A 14,826-nucleotide genomic window follows, 5' to 3' on the forward strand; every position below is an offset into this window, starting at 1 on the left:
ACCATACACTATACATACACCCCCCTCCATACACTATCCATATATACAGTCCCCCCATATATACTGTTCTCCACTCCCCAGACAGCATCCATATATACAGTTCTCTCCGGGTGACACTGTCCTCTTCCCTACTGACACCGACCTCTGCCCTACTGACACCATTTACTGCCCTACTGACACCATTTACTGCTCTACTGACACCGTCCACTGCTCTACTGACACCGTCCACTGCTCTACTGACACCATTTACTGCTCCACTGCTCTACTGACACTGTCCACTGCTCTACTGGCACCATTTACTGCTCCACTGACACCATTTACTGCTCCACTGCTCTACTGACACTGTCCACTGCTCTACTGACACCATTTACTGCCCTACTGACATTGTCTACTGCCTGCCCTACTGACACTGTCCACTGCCCTACTGACACCATTTACTGCTCTTTTGACACCGTCCACTGCTCTACTGACACCATTTACTGCCCTACTGACACTGTCTACTGCTTTCCCTACTGACACTGTCCGCTGCTCTACTGACACCGTCCACTGCTCTACTGACACCGTCCACTGCTCTACTGACACCATTTACTGCCCTACTGACACTGTATACTGCCTGCCCTACTGACAGTGTCCGCTGCTCTACTGACACCGTCCACTGCTCTATTGACACCATTTACTGCTCTACTGACACCGTCCACTGCTCTACTGACACCATTTACTGCCCTACTGACACTGTCTATTGCCTGCCCTACTGACACTGTCCGCTGCTCTACTTACACTGTCCGCTGCTCTACTGACACTGTCCGCTGCTCTACTGACACCGTCCTCTGGTCTACTGACACCGTTTACTGCTTTACTGACACCATTTACTGCTCTACTGACACCGTCCGCTGCTCTACTGACACCGTCCGCTGCTCTACTGACACCGTCCTCTGGTCTACTGACACCATTTACTGCCCTACTGACACCGTTTACTGCTCTACTGACACCGTTTACTGCTCTACTGACACCATTTACTTCTCTACTGACACCGTCCACTGCTCTACTGTCACCGTCCACTGCTCTACTGACACCGTCCTCTGCTATACTTACACCATTTACTGCTCCACTGCTCTATTGACACCATCCACTGCTCTACTGACACCATTTACTGCTCTACTGACACCATTTACTGCTCTACTGACACCATGTACTGCCCTACTGACACCATGTACTGCCCTACTGACACTGTCTACTGCCTGCCCTACTGACACTGTCCGCTGCTCTACTGACACTGTCCGCTGCTCTACTGACACTGTCCACTGCTCTACTGACACCCTCCGCTGCTCTACTGACACCGTCCGCTGCTCTACTGACACCGTCCTCTGGTCTACTGACATCGTTTCCTGCTCTACTGACACCGTACACTGCTCTACTGACACCATTTACTGCCCTACTGACACCGTTTACTGCTCTACTGACACCATTTACTGCTCTACTGACACCGTCCACTGCTCTACTGACACCATTTACTGCTCTACTGACACCATCCACTGCTCTACTGACACCATTTACTGCCCTACTGACACCATGTACTGCCCTACTGACACTGTCCGCTGCCCTACTGACACTGTCCGCTGCCCTACTGACACTGTCTGCTGCTCTACTGACACGTCCACTGCTCTATTGACACCTTCCACTGCTCTACTAACACCGTCCACTGCTCTACTGACACCATTTACTGCCCTACTGACACTGTCTATTGCCCGCCCTACTGACACTGTCCGCTGCTCTACTGACACCGTCCGCTGCTCTACTGGCACCGTCCGCTGCTCTACTGGCACCTTCCGCTGCTCTACTGGCACCGTCCTCTGCTCTACTGGCACCATTTACTGCCCTACTGACACTGTCTACTGCCTGCTCTACTGACACTGTCCGCTGCTCTACTGACATCGTCCACTGCTCTACTGACACCATTTACTGCTCTATTGACACCGTCCATTGCTCTACTGACACCGTCCACTGCTCTACTGACACCAACCACTGCTCTACTGACACTGTCTACTGCCTGCCCTACTGACACTATTTACTGCTATACTGACACTACTTACTGCCCTACTGACACTGTCCACTGCCCTACTGACACTGTCCACTGCCCTACTGACACCATTTACTGCCCTACTGACACTGTCCACTGCCCTACTGACACTGTCCACTGCCCTACTGACACAATTTACTGCTCTACTGACACAATTTACTGCTCTACTGACACTGTCCACTGCTCTACTGACACCATTTTCTGCCCTACTGACACCATTTACTGCCTTACTGACACTGTCCACTGCTCTACTGACACCATTTACTGCCCTACTGACACCATTTACTGTTCTACTGACACTGTCCACTGCCCTACTGACACCATTTACTGCTCTACTGACACTGTACACTGCCCTACTGACACGATTTACTGCCCTGACACCGTCCACTGCTCTACTGGCTGACAGTGTCCACTTTTAAGGTAGGCTATTTTCACTGACATTTCTTTTATTAATCTAATCATATTTTATGGGTACACTAAATGCTTTTGTTTTATTTAATCATGCCCCTTTAAGTCCCTCCACTTTTAATCAGTTTTAATTGAAGAAGAAAGGAGGAAAAAAGAGGAGAAAAAGAAAAAAGTAAGGAAAAGCAGATATGTCCACTAATAAAGGGTTAAGTCAATACTGCCCTTATTGAGTCCTTATTAAGGTATTAGTGCCAGAACCCAATAGCATATACAAACAAAAAACGCAGTTCGATTAGCACGGACTGCAAAAAAGAGGTTACTTTAGGCAGCAAAAAAGTCTTTACCTCCAAAGATAAGGTTAATTGAAAATATATAATTTATTTTAAATTTCAAATACCATTATTAAAAAATCTTTGGAGGTAAAGAATTTTTTGCTGCCTAAAGTAACCTCTTTTTCTTGATCATACATCACGGGACACAGGAGCTCATTACATAGTTTCATAGTTAGTAAGGCTGAATAAAGACACCAGTCCATCCGGTTCAACCTGAGTGAGTGTCTACAATTGTCCCTATCCCTGTACATTGCACACTCACATCGGTCTCTACCCTCAAGGAGCCTACTATCCTAGGTCCCAATTCCTATACTAGGGCCAATTTTGGACAGAAGCCAATTAACCTACCTGCATGTCTTTGGATTGTGGGAGGAAACCGGAGCACCCGGAGGAAACCCACGCAGGCACAGGGAGAACAAGCAAACTCCAGGCAGGTAGTGTCGTGGTTGGGATTTGAACCAGCGACCCTTCTTACTGCTAGGTGAGAGTGCCAACCACTACACCACTGTGCTGCCCATAGTGGGTTATATAGTCACCTTTGGTGATTGAACACTGGTTAACCCCCAATTAAGGAGAATTCCTCCCCTATATAACCCCTCCCATATGGGAGGCACCTCAGTTTTTTCGCCAATGTCTATGGTGGTTGGTCACGTAAAACATGTGCTCTGTGCAGGTCCCTGCGGAGGCCTAAGGGCTGCAACAAACCGGATCCATATCTCGGGCCGATATTTGACTCCCAAGATGGTATGGTACCCGGGCCTCGTCAGCCGAAGAAATGAGGTTTGGCCTGTAAGTCCTCTCCTGTTGGAAGACTGGGCTCTGGGAAAACCAGACTTGGTGTACTGTTTACACAGAGCGCACGAAAGTTTCTGGCAGAGTCTTTTACAAGGTCCAGGTAGGAGGCTCCTCTGAGAAAGAGCCCCAGATAAACCTGAAGGTTGGCTAATACTGCTCGCCGTGATGGGTGAAGGCTGGAATTGGTCTTTTTCAGCAATTTCTGCAGCGAGGACAGGTAAGGGAAGTTAATCCTATATATATAATTATATGATGGATTTCTTCATTGTGAGTAGTTGTATGTCTTACCTGGTTTCCACCACTAGAGGGAGTAAGAGCAGCCTGATGCATACTTACATGCCTTTCAGTACACATGCTCAGTGAAGCCTGGTTCTCCAGAGGTCTCACGTCTCCACTGCAGTCCCTGCCACAACAAGGTAATACAGGGGTCCCCCTCATAGTCTGGGGGTCCCACGCAGCTCTGATGAGACTCCTTTTCCCCCCCTGGATTCTGGCGGTCCTCGTGCACGCGCTCCCGGGCTAATGGGGGGGGTTTGGTTGTGAGCCGCGCACGTTGGTGTGCTTGGCGCTGTACTGCGCAGGCGCTAGGCGGCAGTTTTAAAAGCCCAGAGTGTCAGGGGACTATAAGTGAGAGACACAGGAGCTGTGGGCAATAAGCATCCCAGGGGATTGGATCCAGGCAAACCTAAGACACCTACTCAGCATCAGGTTGTGCAGTATTAAGCATATATATGTTATTGTGAGACTTTTAGCACAACAGTGATTGCACTTTGTACTAGTACCTCTGCTTTGTAGCTTAGGACTATGTCTCCTCGTAAGAGGGTCTCAGGGGGAGGTAACAAAGGCACTGGTAAATCACCGCCTAGGTCCAGGGGTTCTAAAAATGCCTGTAAGTTACCACCCCCCCCCCCTGCAAGACTGGAGCCAGCCTCACAGGATGAGTCAGTGCCTCTGTCAGGTTTTGCAGCCTCTCCTAATGTCCCAGCCCCAGTATATGTCACTGAGGACTCCCTTAGGGCTACATTGGAGGGTTTTGAAAGGAGAATCATGGATTGTATGTCTGCTTCCCTGAAAAATAGCAGGAAAAGGGGTAGATCCCCTCCCTCTGCTGAGATTCCTCTCTCAGATGATGCTTCTGACAATGAGGAGAGATCCCTATCTTGGGACAGAGATCTTGAGCAGTCGGAGGAATCAGAGGAAGAGGAGAGAGTCCCCTCCTCCCAGGCGCTCAGAAAACAGGTGCAGTATTATACTGAATTGGTGCGTACCACATTCAGAATGCCTGCTGCTGAAGTCGCTATGTCCTCTGTTTCCTCCCTAGGAGTCAGGAAAATCCCACAGACTGCTTTTTCCTTCCCAATTCATCCCTTAATGGATAAATTGATGTATGAGGATTGGGGACATCCCGATAAACTGTTAAAAGGTTTTCTATGCTTTATCCTCTGGAGGAAAGTTTCACCAAGAAATGGGGGGTCCCATCTGTCGATGCGGCTGTTTCTTGTGTGAATAAAACCTGACCTGTCCATTGGATAATGCTCAGGTGTTTAATGATCCAACTGATAAGAGGTTGGAAACATTATAAGCCTCCTTTTCCGTGACTGGCGCTGTAGTGCAACCTACAGTCGCAGCCGTGGGGTTGTGTCAGTTCCTCAAGGAATAAGTTAAGCGGATGCTTGGCCTCCTTCCCAATGAGGAAGTGGAGAATTATGCAGAAATACCTCAAATTCTGTGTTTCATGATTGATGCGATTTTGGATTCTGTCCAACAAGCATCTCGTTTGTCTCTCCTTTTGGTACACATGCGAAGGGCCCTATGGCTAAAAAATTGGGTAGCTGAGCTATCATGCAAGAAGCATTTGATTGGGTTCCCGTTTATGGGGGAACCTTTATTTGGAGAAGAATTAGACAAGTTCGTCCAAAGAATTTCAGGGGGTAAATCTACTCTCCTTCCAATCAAAAGGAGCAAAGGTCCATCAATTTAGGCGTTATCTCTCTCCCGGAGCATCAAGCTCTAAGCAGTGGCGACGGCCTTCCCAACCTCCCCCTACAGGAAAGGCTCAAGGCTGGGCCCAGGGGCAGGAAAAGACTTGGGGGCGAAAGCCTGCCAAGCAGAGCCCAAAAGCTTCCTTGTGAAGGGGTGCCCCCGCTCGGCCGAGTGGGGGGAAGGCTCCTGCAGTTTGCAGAAGCCTGGCGGGAAGAGATCTGGGACAAGTGGGTGATCTCCTCTGTATCTCTGGGCTACAAGCTAGAGTTTCAGGAGATTCCACCTTCTCGCTTTCTAAGTTCAAGGATCCCCAGGGATCAAGTAAAGCAAAGACCGCTATTCCTGGCCTTAGATCACTTACTATCCCAGGGGGTGATAGTGGAAGTAGACCCAAAATAACAGGGTTCAGGCTTTTACTCGAATCTCTTCACCGTTCTAAAGCCAAATGGAGGTGTCAGACCTATCCTGGATCTGAAGGATCTGAACCGGTTTTTACGCATTTGGTCCTTCCGAATGCAGTCAATACGCGCTTTGGTCTCCTCCCTGCAAGGGAGAGAGTTTATGGCATCAATAGATATCAAGGATGCATATCTTCATGTGCCAATATTTTCCGTACACCAAAAGTATCTAAGGTTTGCGGTAGAGCTGCGCCATTTTCAATTTGTGGCTTTGCCATTTGGGCTCGCTACGGCTCCTCGAGTCTTCACAAAAATTCTAGACCCTCTCTTGGCAAACCTAAGAGTTCAGGGTTTAGCCATCATGGCATATCTAGACGATTTGCTTCTCATAGAGAAAACAGTAGCGCTCCTGAACTACAGTGTAACCAGAACACTAGACCTCCTGGAACGCCTAGGTTGGATTATAAACCTAGAAAAATCGTCCCTACAGCATGCTACCAGGTTGGAGTACCTGGGTATGGTCATCGACACCGCTCAAGGCGGGGTGTTTTTACCAAGGCCAAAGGCCTTGGCCATTGGGGGTCTGGTGCGCCTAATTCTGGGCAGAAGATCTTCCCCATTTGGTTGTGCATGAGACTATTAGGGAAAATGGTCGCCTCCTTCGAGGCCATTCCATTTGCTCAGTTCCACTCAAGGCCTCTGCAAAGATGCATCCTTGTGGCGTGGAACAGGAAGCCCCAGGCCTTGGATCTTCCTATGTGTCTGTCCCCAGTGACACGCAAGAGTCTCGTTTGGTGGTTACAAACCAAGAATTTGCTGAAAGGCAAAACTTTTCTTCCTCTTCCAAGGAAGATTATTACAACAGATGCCAGCCTGACGGGCTGGGGAGCAGTGTTGGAGGAGACGTGCTCGCAGGGGAAATGGTCTGCGATCGAGAAGCTATTGCCCATAAATGTCTTGGAAATCCGGGCAGTTTATATGGCTCTCATAAAGTGGTCTTACAGACTACGGGGTCTCCCTGTTCGGGTTCAGTCCGACAATGCCACAGCAGTGGCCTATATCAATCACCAGGGTGGTACCAGGAGGCTGGTTGCACAAAAAGAGGTGAATCGCATACTTGCCTGGGCAGAAAGGCATGTTCCATCCCTTTCTGCAGTCCTCATTCCAGGAGTGGAAAATTGGCAGGCAGATTTTCTGAGCCGCCAGCAGTTGTGCCCAGGAGAATGGGCTCTGCACCCCGACGTGTTTTCAGAACATATGTCCCAGGTGGGGTACTCCAGACGTAGATCTGTTTGCGTCCAGATTCAACAGAAAGCTGGACAAATTCGTGTCAAGGACAAGAGATGTTCTTGCTCAGTGGTCGGATGCTCTGACAGTTCCCTGGGATCAGTACAATCTAATTTATGCCTTCCCCCGTGCCCGCTTCTGTCACGGTTCCTGGGAAGAATCAAGAGAGAAACAAAGTCGGTGCTTTTGGTAGCCCCGGCTTGGCCCAGGCGACCTTGGTACGCAGAGATCATTAAGTTGGCAGTAGGCAGGCCATGGATCCTTCCTCTCTGGCCAGATCTGCTCTCACAGGGTCCAATTTACCATCCTGCTTTACGCAGTCTGAATTTGACGGTTTGGCTGCTGAGACCCACATTCTGAGGGATCGTGGGCTTTTGGGGCCAATCCTTTCTACTCTGGTCAATGCCAGAAAGCCGGCCTCCAGGCTTATTTACTACAAGATCTGGAAGGCATATGTTTCCTGGTGTGAACTCAGGGAATGGCATCCTAGAAAGTATGTCATTAGCAGGATCTTGGCCTTTCTCCAGTCAGGCCTAGAAATGAATTTGGCTGTAAGCACTATAAAGGTGCAGTTTTCGGCCTTGTCAGTGTTTTTTCAGAAGCCACTTGCATCACATTCCTTGGTGCGGGCTTTCATCCAGGGGGCCATGCGGATAAGACCGCCAGTCAAACCTCCGGTATGCCCATGGGATCTGAATTTGGTTCTCTCAGCTTTGCAGGGGCAACTATTTGAACCTTTGCATCTGGCTTCATTAGTTCTTTTTGACAAAAAAATTGGTTTTCTTGGTAGCCATTTCCTCGGCTAGGAGAGTGTCAGAGCTAGCAACTCTCTCCAGCAAGGAACCGTATCTAATTATTCATAAGGACCGGGTGGTAATGCGTTCCAACAGGTCCTTTCTGCCTAAGGTGGTTTCGGGATTCCATTTGAATCAAGATGTAATCCTACCATCCTTTTTTCCAGACCCACAGTCCGCAGAAGAGGAGTCTTTGCACACTTTGGATGTGGTAAGGGCAATCAGTATCCATCTTTTGGCAACTGCTCAGATAAGGAAAACTGATTGCTTATTTATTTTGCCGGAAGGCCCTAGGAAGGGCAGGGCGGCATCAAAATCCACTCTCTCAAGGTAGATTAGACAGATTATTTCTCAAGCCTATAGTGTTAAAGGGAAGATTCCTCCTTTTCAAGTGAAAGCGCACTCAACTAGGGCTGTAAGTGCTTCTTGGGCAGTTCATCACCAGGCCTCCCTGGCTCAGATCTGTAAGGCTGCAACTTGGTCATCAGTCCACACATTCACCAGATTCTATCAGGTGGATGTCAGAGGGCAAGAGGATATCGCCTTTGGGCGCAGTGTACTGCAGGCTGCAGTTTAGGTCCTCCGGTCCATGGCGGTCTATTATTATGATCTGTGTCTCCCTCCCCTCAATCTGAGCATTGCTATGGGACATCCCACTATGTAATGAAGCTCCTGTGTCCCGTGATGTATGATCAAGAAAATAGGATTTTTATATACAGCTTACCTGTAAAATCCTTTTCTTGAGAGTACACCACGGGACACAGGGCTCCCACCCCTCTTGGGTTTTACGTGGTTTCCTATTGCTTGCTACAAAACTGAGGTTCCTCCCATATGGGAGGGGTTATATAGGGGAGGAATTCTCCTTAATTGGGGGTTAACCAGTGTCCAATCGCCAGAGGTGCCTATATAACCAACCCACTATGTAATGAAGCTCCTGTGTCCCGTGATGTACTCTCAAGAAAAGGATTTTACAGGTAAGCTGTATATAAAAATCCAATTTTTTTTGATACCACATATTTATTTGTACAAAGCCCCTTTCCAGCTGTATTCCCTTTTTCCCCTTCCCATTTTTGCTTATGGGATGCCCTTGTTTCTGGGTGCAGGACCAATTTTTGTTTTTCTAGACGATGGGGACACGGCTGCTTTTAAGAGGGAGGAGAGTATAGCACCCTCTAGTGTGAGAGTAGAAAAAAAGCATATTTCTGGCCAGGAATAACCTGAATCATAAAATTGGGTCTGGGTTACTAGAGGCCAGGGCTGGATGACTCCTCTTGGCAGCTCTCTGGTGCCTCCCCATGGTGTCTAGAAGGTTGAAGAATCTACTAGAACTAGAGGGTAGGGGTTAGGAAGGGCTGACATGAATGTTTATGGGGTCCCCAGAAGTGGGTTGGCAAAAGACTGAGACAACCCCATAAATAGACATGGGCCATACCAGCAGGGGAGTTGAGTGGAAGATGGAGAGGCAGTTCTGAGGAGAGGCTGTTGGTGGCCCTTGAGGAAACCCCTGCCGGGAAGGGGTGGCAGCTCAGGCCAGGGGCTCAGGAAAGCTGGCTTGGAAGGATTCTGACTCAGAAGGCAGTGAAACCATCCATGCCGGACAGGCAAAGGGAAGGAGCAAGGAGAGACAGTGAGTAGATCAGCGTGGTGCAGGGATGGACAAGGTGAGAGCCGCAGGCCTCTCTGGAAGACCGCATAGTGCGAAGTCTTCATCTATCCTTGCCCTAGGACAGTGATGGTGAACATTGGCACCCCAGATGTTTTGGAATTACATTTCTTATGATGCTCATGCACTCTGCAGTGTAGTTCAGCATCATGGGAAATGTAGTTCCAAAAATCTGGGGTGCCACGGTTTCCCTTGTTTCCAAAGGTGACTATCTTGGCGTTTGTCAAGAGGGCTGAGGCTGCCCAAAAAGATTGCCTATGAGCACATAACCCTGAAAGCGCCTCATCTCAAAGACTAGGCAGGGTCGGGCCTGGTTAGTACCTGGGTGGGAGACCGCCTGGGAATACCCAGTGCCACAGGCTTCTTTTTTTTTTTTTGCCATTGACTTGTTTTTTTTTTCTCTTGTTTCCCAAGGTGACCATCTTGGCTTTTGTCAAGAGGGTTGAGGGTGCCCAAAGAGATTGCCTATGGCCACATCACCCTGAAAACAACCAATCTTGTCTGATCTCCAAGCCTAAGCAGGGTCGGGCCTGGTTAGTACCTGGATGGGACATCATAGGCTCCTTTTTTTTGGGCATTGACCTATTTTTTTCCCCTTTTTTCCCAAGGTGACCATCTTGGCGTTTGTCAAGAGGGTTGCCAAAGTGATTGCCTATTTCCACATCACCCTGAAAGCGTCTAATCTCGGAGGCTAAGCAGGGTTGGGTCTGTTTACTACCTGAATGGGAGACCGCCTGGAAATACCCAGTGCTACAGGCTTCTTTTTTTTGGCGTTGACTTTCCCTTGTTTCCCAAGGTGACCATCTTGGCAATTGTCAAGAGGGTTGAGCGTGCGCAAAGAGATTGTCTACAGCTACATCACCCTGAAAGCAACAAATCTCATCTTATCTCGGAGGCTAAGCAGCGTCTGGCCTGATTCGTACCTGGATGGGAGACCGCCTGGGATTATCAGGTGCCATAAATATTTTTTTTTGGGCGTTGACTTTTTTTTCCCCTTGTTTCCCAAGGTGACGATCTTGGTGTTTGTCAAGAGAGTTGAGGGTGCCCAAAGCAATTGCCTACGGCCACATCACCCTGAAAGTGCCCCATCTCGTCGCATCTCTGAGGCTAAGTAGGGGCGGGCCTGGTTAGTACGTAGATTGGAGACCGCCTAGGAATACCAGGTGCTGTACGGTTCTTTTTTTTTTGGGCGTTGACTTGTTCTTTTCTCTTTTTACCCATGGAGACCATCTTGGCATTGTCAAGAGGGTTGAAGGTGGGGGCATGGCTACCGAGCTACTGCATGGTCGCATAGTCAGATAGCTCCGCGCCAGATCAGGGAACAAGCCACAACGGAGGTGTTCAACCGAACCGATCTCACCCTGCCACACGGATACAAGACCCCTCAACGCTCCGGCATGGCCAGGAAGAGGAAAGGAGCTTCGCAGCTCCAAAAGCTCCCTCAATTCTTCTCGCGGAAGGAACGCGGCCAGAGCAAAGATGGTGATGGCGAGGCCTCGCCAACCTCACCCAGCGGCCAACGCCACGACACCTAGCCCGCAGAGCGCTGGACCGGCAGAAGGATGGTATTTCCACGCCGCTATCTGGGAGCCCAGTGAAGTCAAAGCCGTGATTGTCCATCCACAACGACGGTGAGCAGGTGAGCGATGACCGGGAAGGCCTAGACGACACAAGGGAGCTGGTGGAGTCTCTAACAACGTTCCCCACAACTGACCAGCCAGTATCAGACACCACATTACGGGACATGCTTGTATCGCTCCGCAGCTCACTGCATGCAGACATCATGGACTGTATGAGAGTCTTTAAAGCAGACATGGGTGAACTGGGGGAGAGGGTGGAACACGTGGAGCAAAAGATGGGGGAATTTGCTTCCTCATATAACTCCCTAGTTGACGCACACAACGAACAATCCGAGGAGGTGACCTGGCTTAAGGCTAAGGTCGCAGACCTTGAGGATAGGCCTAGAAGAAACAACTTAAAAATTAGAGGGGTCCCTGAATCAGTCCTACCCGGGCAGCTGCTTCAGTATGCACAAGAACTGATGATGGCCTATTTACCAGAACTGGAAGAGTCTGATGTGGTGATAGACAGAATACATAGGCTCCCCAAGCCCTCTCACTTGCTTGAAAACATGTGCTTATGAGAATACATTTCTATCATGTAAAAGAACGCTTTACGTCAGCATTCAGGAAAAACAGATAACCACCTGAAAAATACATGTCTATACAACTCTTTGCTGACTTATCACAGCATACTATGCAAAGGCGCAAAACTCTCCTTCCCATCACTAAGGCATTACGTAATCATGCCATTGTATATGGGGATACCCTTCAAAGCTAACTATTTCAAGAGATGATCACACTGAAGTAGTGACTACATTAGAAGAAGGGCTGGCTCTATTAGGGACATGGGACATCATTCCAGAATCTTCAACAGTTACCCCAGCTTCCACTGCTACACCGATAACTCCTGGCAAACGGTTTCCCACAAGCACAAAGCTAAGAAATGAAAATACACTGGTTGAACACCCTACGCTACCATTTTAATGCAACGTTTTAGTTCCCATGGCCACTTAGATGGCTAAGACATTATACTTCACCCCAAATATTGTTGGGCAGTCCTACTGCCTCAGGATTCAATTCGTAATCCCTCTTTTTACTCCTACTGTTTAGGATACAGACCTTTACCTGTTTCTACTATGTTTATTTTTGCTAGTTTTGGTTTGCTTTTTTGTTTTTACTCCTCTACTCTCTCCAGGATGGACCTCAGTACCAAGCATGTTTACTTCTTGTCACTCTGCGGAACTGAACCCTCAAATATGGACTCGTGGATCTTTTATAGATGTAATCACGTCCAATACGAACGCAACTACCTATCATCCGATAGTAAGGTAAAATGTTGAACATAATCTCTTTTAACACTCACGGCTTAAATCACCCTGTGAAAAGAACTGCTCTATGGAAGGAAGCTCTGAAACTGCAGGCTGATATTTTATGCATCCAGGAGTCCCATCTGATACCATCTGATCAGTTTCGATTAAAACATCCCAGATATCTCCAAATCTTTTTTGCTTCTGCTGTACAAAAAACCAGAGGAGTTGCCATAACCCTTAGAGATACTGTTTCTTTTAAAGTACTGGAGACAATCCTGGATAAGGAAGGGAGGTATTTGATCTTAACCACTTGCCGACCAGCGCACGCCGATGTACGTCGACAGAATGGCATGGGCAGGCAAATGGGCGTACATGTACGTCCCTTTAAATTTGCCGCCCTGCCTTTGGGAGCGCGCCGCTGGCGGTGCGCTCCCGTGCTGGTCGGGACCCCCGTGAGTCCGTTCGCGGGACCCGCGGACTCGATCGCGGCGGGCATACCCGCGATCGTCTCACGGAGCGGCCAAATGAAGAAATGCCGTTGTAAACAGCATTTCTCCATTCTGCCTAGCAACTAGTGACGCTGATCTCTGCTCCATGTGATTGGAGCAGAGATCAGTGTTCACTAAATGAAAGCCCAACCCCCCCACAGTTAGTAACACACCCCTAGGAAAACTTAACCCCTACACTGCCACCCACTGGTTAACCCCTTCACTGCCAGTGTCATTTACACAGGAATCACTGCATTTATATAGCAGTGATTACTGTATAAATGACAATGGTCCCAAAAATGTGTCAAAAATGTCCGATGGGTCCCCCACAATGTCGCAGTCACAATAAAAATCGCTGATCGCCGCCATTACTAGTTAAAAAAAAAATAATAAAAAATTATTAATGAAAATGCTATAAAACTATCCCTATTTTGTAAACGCTATAACTTTTGCGCAAACCAATCAATAATCGCTTATTGCGATTTTTTTACCAAAAATATGTAGGAGAATACGTATCGGCCTAAACTGAGGGAAAAAAATGTTTTTTTATATCTTTTTGGGGGATATTTATTATAACAAAAAGTAAAAAATAATGCGTTATTTTCAAAATTGTCGCTCTATTTTTGTTTATTGCGCAAAAAATAAAAACCGCAGGGGTGATCAAATACCACCAAAAGAAAGCGCAATTGTCAGTTAAAGCAACGCAGTGCCGAATCGCAAAAAGTGGTCTGGTCTTTGACCAGCAAATTGGTCCGGTCTGAAAGTGGTTAATAGGACATATAAACAACAAAACCTACACGATCGTTTGTCTCTATGCTCCAAACTCCCACCAGATGTGTTTCCAAAAACGGCTATAGAGGATATCCACTGTTAAGAAAGGGGCCTTGGTGGTTTGTGGAGATTTCAATCTTACCGCCGACTATGCAATCGACACTACCACTAAGTCCAGACGCCCTTTGTCTTCCCTACAAACGCTCTTTCATTCGGAAGAGCTCTACGACGCCTGGAGGTGTCAGCACCCAGGAGAAAGGGACTTTTCATTCCACTCTGCCAGATATAATTCCTACTCTCGTATTGACATGATTTTAGTAGATACCACGCTCCAGTGTCAGTCGTGGTGGTGGAGGGGAACGCTTATTTGGGAGATTTTGTGTGGAGGGCCAATTCTAATCTGCTCAGAGTACCCGAACATGCGACCTTCATATCAAACAAATTAAAGGAATATTTTGAAATTAATTCATCCTCAGTCTCTGACCCGTCAGTTCTGTAGTGTGCCCATAATGCATACATAAGGGGCATAATGATACAACTAAATTCAAGAATTAATAAACAAAAAACTAAACAACTAGATGTCCTATTACAAGAGATTAAATCACTTGAAATCCAGAATAAGGTTGCACCCATGGTTGCTCTGGCAGATAAATTGACCAAACTCCGTTGTGATCTTAGACGTATGCTTTTAGAACGCTATGATAAATATATCACAGCTATTAAGGTTAATCATTATGCTCTGGGCAATAGAGCAAGTAAATTACTGGCCTATAGATTAAAAGAACACAGAGCCCGTACCAGAATCCCTTATATTAAATGCTCTGTGGGCAACGGCAAGATCATTGATCCTAAGGGTATTGCTGATGCTTTTGCTAATCATTATTCTACCCTGTACAACCTCCAGCAGGATGGAAACACCTATCAACCCTCCAGTGGCGGAATTATAGGGGTCGCCAAG

Source organism: Lithobates pipiens, unplaced genomic scaffold (genome assembly GCF_037356315.1).
Source record: "Lithobates pipiens isolate NorthernLeopardFrog02 unplaced genomic scaffold, aLitPip1_a1.2 Scaffold_25, whole genome shotgun sequence".
Classification (NCBI taxonomy): domain Eukaryota; kingdom Metazoa; phylum Chordata; class Amphibia; order Anura; family Ranidae; genus Lithobates; species Lithobates pipiens.